Source organism: Aphelocoma coerulescens, unplaced genomic scaffold (assembly GCF_041296385.1).
Source record: "Aphelocoma coerulescens isolate FSJ_1873_10779 unplaced genomic scaffold, UR_Acoe_1.0 HiC_scaffold_344, whole genome shotgun sequence".
In the NCBI taxonomy this organism is placed as follows: Eukaryota; Metazoa; Chordata; class Aves; order Passeriformes; family Corvidae; genus Aphelocoma; species Aphelocoma coerulescens.
The window spans coordinates 20001-25000 of record NW_027183687.1 but is presented as its reverse complement, the minus strand read 5'-3'; positions in this window follow the sequence as shown (position 1 = coordinate 25000).

The following is a 5000-nucleotide window of genomic DNA, read 5'->3' as shown; positions in this document are numbered from 1 at the left end:
ATGCCCCGCCCGGCTGGGCGCTTAGCACCGGGCGACGCCTGTTGGCTTCCCCCGTCCGGCCCTATGGGTTTGCCGTGTAGCTCTGGGCAGACCTCCTTCTCCAGGCCCCGCTTGGAACCCTAGTCACATGAGCGGCCCGTAGATTTGTTTCCTTTGTAGATTTCTCCTCCTGGAGCTCGGGGCCTGCCCCCTGCCCACCTCCCCTCCCCCCCACCCCCCCAATGTGGGTGGACCCGGCCTCCCCTCCTGGTGCTGGGGAGACCAGGTCTCGTCGATCGGACCCGCAGCCCCGGGACCCAGTCCAGGCCCGCGAGCACGTCTTGGGCGGCCAGCCCGCACGTCTGGCAGCCCCGCACGCACCCGCCACACACGGCAGCTCGCACGCGCTGGTCCCCCCCTCCCCCCCCCCCGCCCCGAAAGCTGGGACGTGAAGGCGAGTGACTTTCGGTCCCAGACGGCGGCGTCCCTTCTGGCTCCATGCCTGAGCGGCCGTCAGCGTCACCCCCTGCCGCGCGCTTCCCCAGCTCCAGCCCGCCCTGTCGCCACCCTGCCTGCAGCCCGCTCCCCATGCCACTGCCGGAGAGGGAAGGAGGGACTCTTTAGGAGCCGGCGGCGTTCCCGCCGCCTCCGTGCCAAAACGGCCAGCAGCATCCGCTCTCTAAGCCCGGCTCCCGGCCCTCGAAAGCCTGCCGTGCCCTTGCCCCACCTCCCACCTTGATTTCTGCATCTCTCACTCCCTCATCCGCCCGCCTCGCTTCCGTCCTGCCGCAGGCTTGACCGGGGCTGGGGGTAGGCAGGAAGGAACGCCATCGAACCGAGAGGCTCAGAGCGACCTGAACAGGATGCTTCTTCAAAAAGAGACAGTGCCAAGCATCCCGCCACCACCTCCAGACTGTCGCTGGCCCTACTTCTGCACCAGGCTCTCGGCCTGCTCGCCGAACACCCTGGCTGCCTCGGCACCCAAGTCCTCGCCCCCCTGCTGCTGCCGTCGCCGCCGTCCGAACTGGCTGATGGGACCCTGGGCAGGGGCGAGAAAAGTCTGAGGGTGGCGCCAGGGAGGCAGATGGTGGAGAGCAGGAGTGCCCCCAACCCTCGAGAGACAGGGCGACGGGAGGGAGGGGGACGGAGCGCATCTGCGGCAAGTGTGCGCGTCCATGCGCAGGCGTGCCTATGTCTGTGTGTGTCTGTCTGTGTCGATGAGTGTGCAGCTGTGGCCGTCCGCGGCAAAAAGAGAGGGGGGCGGCGGGGCTGTGAGTGGGTCTGAGAGTCCCTGTGTCTGCCTATCTCTCCGTGTGAACATGGGCCGGGGGCCGCCCGCTCCCTGCCAGCATCGGGCGCCTCGGCGCGGCGCCCCCGCGGCCCGCCGGAGCGGCGGCGGGGGCCGGGGACCTCGGCGGACCCTGAAAGAACCGGCCCGAAGGCGGCCGCCCGGCCCCGGCCCCGGCCCCGGCCCCGGCCGCCGGCCCCGGCCCCGGCCCCGGCCCCGGCCGCCGGCCCCGGCCCCGGCCCGGGCCCCCGCCCCGGCCCTCGCCGGCGGGCGGGGCTCGTCCCGCCGGGGCTCGCCCGCTGCCTGCCGGCCTCGGGCACCGGGGCGCGGCGCCCCCGCGGCCCCCCGAAGCGGCGGCGGGAGACGGGGACCTCGGCGGACCCCGAAAGAACCGGCCCGAAGGCGGCCGCCCGGTCCCCCCGGCCTCGGCCCCGGCCCCTCCTGGTGGGCGGGGCCAGTCGCGCCGGCGGCCATCGGCTTCGTTCCCTGTTCCTATGCACCTGCTTCCCCTCCCCGCTGTCTCCCTAGAGGTGCTCTGCTCTGGTGGGGCTGGGCGTGGTGCCCGGGGTGGGGTGGGGAGGGGCGTCCGTTTTGGTGCGTCAATGTGTGTGGGCTGGCCGAGCTAAGGGCACACGATCCTCCCGAGCGTGGCCGGCTGTGGTGTGGGCGCCCAAGAAAACGGAGTAAAATTCGCAAAGAATTTTTTTTTTCCCCAGGAAACTTCCTTGTTCCTAGCAGAAGAAAGATGTACTCGTTCAAAAATTAAAGGTTGAGTTTTGTCGAAAATACGTATTGGTCTTGAAACCGGGTTCTCAGGCGGGACAGGGCTGCTAGAGCCATACGGTTCCGGGGCGTTCCGGGGCTGTGGGGTTCCCCCGGCTCAGGGATGGCAGGAGGATGCCTTGTCTCCGGGGTCGGCTGCGGCCACCAGCGGTTGCCGGAGCCGTCAGCGTACTGTCCCGGCAGCGTCCGGCCAGAGGGCGAACAGGTCTACCCGGATCCGGGCTCGGCCGCGGCCGCCGGCCGTGCCACGAAACCGCCCGCGTGGCTCCCCTGGCGGCGCCCGGTCTCGGCGTGAACAGGTCTACCCGGCCCGGGGACGGCTCCGGGCGGACAGGTCTACCCGGATCCGGGCCCGGCCGCGGCCGCCGCCCGGCCCTCGCCGGCGGGCGGGGCTCGTCCCGCCGGGGCTCGCCCGCTGCCTGCCGGCCTCGGGCACCTGGGCGCGGCGCCCCCGCGGCCCCCCGAAGCGGCGGCGGGAGACGGGGACCTCGGCGGACCCCGAAAGAACCGGCCCGAAGGCGGCCGCCCGGTCCCCCCGGCCTCGGCCCCGGCCCCTCCTGGTGGGCGGGGCCAGTCGCGCCGGCGGCCATCGGCTTCGTTCCCTGTTCCTATGCACCTGCTTCCCCTCCCCGCTGTCTCCCTAGAGGTGCTCTGCTCTGGTGGGGCTGGGCGTGGTGCCCGGGGTGGGGTGGGGAGGGGCGTCCGTTTTGGTGCGTCAATGTGTGTGGGCTGGCCGAGCTAAGGGCACACGATCCTCCCGAGCGTGGCCGGCTGTGGTGTGGGCGCCCAAGAAAACGGAGTAAAATTCGCAAAGAATTTTTTTTTTCCCCAGGAAACTTCCTTGTTCCTAGCAGAAGAAAGATGTACTCGTTCAAAAATTAAAGGTTGAGTTTTGTCGAAAATACGTATTGGTCTTGAAACCGGGTTCTCAGGCGGGACAGGGCTGCTAGAGCCATACGGTTCCGGGGCGTTCCGGGGCTGTGGGGTTCCCCCGGCTCAGGGATGGCAGGAGGATGCCTTGTCTCCGGGGTCGGCTGCGGCCACCAGCGGTTGCCGGAGCCGTCAGCGTACTGTCCCGGCAGCGTCCGGCCAGAGGGCGAACAGGTCTACCCGGATCCGGGCTCGGCCGCGGCCGCCGGCCGTGCCACGAAACCGCCCGCGTGGCTCCCCTGGCGGCGCCCGGTCTCGGCGTGAACAGGTCTACCCGGCCCGGGGACGGCTCCGGGCGGACAGGTCTACCCGGATCCGGGCCCGGCCCCGGCCGCCGCCCGGCCCTCGCCGGCGGGCGGGGCTCGTCCCGCCGGGGCTCGCCCGCTGCCTGCCGGCCTCGGGCACCTGGGCGCGGCGCCCCCGCGGCCCCCCGAAGCGGCGGCGGGAGACGGGGACCTCGGCGGACCCCGAAAGAACCGGCCCGAAGGCGGCCGCCCGGTCCCCCCGGCCTCGGCCCCGGCCCCTCCTGGTGGGCGGGGCCAGTCGCGCCGGCGGCCATCGGCTTCGTTCCCTGTTCCTATGCACCTGCTTCCCCTCCCCGCTGTCTCCCTAGAGGTGCTCTGCTCTGGTGGGGCTGGGCGTGGTGCCCGGGGTGGGGTGGGGAGGGGCGTCCGTTTTGGTGCGTCAATGTGTGTGGGCTGGCCGAGCTAAGGGCACACGATCCTCCCGAGCGTGGCCGGCTGTGGTGTGGGCGCCCAAGAAAACGGAGTAAAATTCGCAAAGAATTTTTTTTTTCCCCAGGAAACTTCCTTGTTCCTAGCAGAAGAAAGATGTACTCGTTCAAAAATTAAAGGTTGAGTTTTGTCGAAAATACGTATTGGTCTTGAAACCGGGTTCTCAGGCGGGACAGGGCTGCTAGAGCCATACGGTTCCGGGGCGTTCCGGGGCTGTGGGGTTCCCCCGGCTCAGGGATGGCAGGAGGATGCCTTGTCTCCGGGGTCGGCTGCGGCCACCAGCGGTTGCCGGAGCCGTCAGCGTACTGTCCCGGCAGCGTCCGGCCAGAGGGCGAACAGGTCTACCCGGATCCGGGCTCGGCCGCGGCCGCCGGCCGTGCCACGAAACTGCCCGCGTGGCTCCCCTGGCGGCGCCCGGTCTCGGCGTGAACAGGTCTACCCGGCCCGGGGAAGGCTCCGGGCGGACAGGTCTACCCGGATCCGGGCCCGGCCGCGGCCGCCGGCCGCGCCCCGAAACCGTCGGCGTGGCGCCGCGGTGGTGCCCGGTCGCGGGGCGAACAGGTCTACCCAGCTCCGGCGGGACTTAGGCAAATTTCGGCAGGGGCCGGGTAGACCTGTTGCCCCACCCGTCCTGGAAGTTCACCAAGGGGTCGCTGTTTCTGGCTGCCTCCAGTTGCGTCATGGTAGGAGGCGGCGTGCGCCAGCGCACCGCCCCGGTCAAGTACGATTGGTTCTCTTGGAGGCGTCCGGGGCCTTGGACTCGTCTGTCCGTATTATGGGAGCGGGTGATGGGCCGTGTCCCCGCAGGCTGGCGGTGCCTGTGTCGAAGGTCGAGAGCGGCGGCCGCGCGCGCGGTTGCCAGAACGAAGAGTGTCGAATAAGCGGGATATGAGTCGCGTGGCTTTTATCCTGGTTTCACAGCCCCAGTTGATGGGAAAGGCCGAAAAAGAGAGAGACTGTGTGAGCCGCTTGTCGGCCTAGGTGGGGTGGCGAGAGACCCGTGAGTGTATCCTCCCTCCGACCCTGGCGGCTGCCGACTCCGTGCAGGGGGGCCGCAGGGGAAAGTCCGGTGGTGGCCGAGGCGGCGGCGCCTCGTTCCTTTTCTGCCCGGCCTTAAGCCGGTGCCCGCTCGGCGGGCTCGGTTTTCGGCTGTCAGTCTGGTGCGGTGGCTGGCAGCCGGTGGGGTGGACGCGGCCGGGGCGCGCTCTGTTTCGCGGAGCCCCGACGGGGCTTTTCCCGGCCCTTCCCTGAGAGCTCCGAGGATGGGCCCAGTTGGCCGAGGTGGC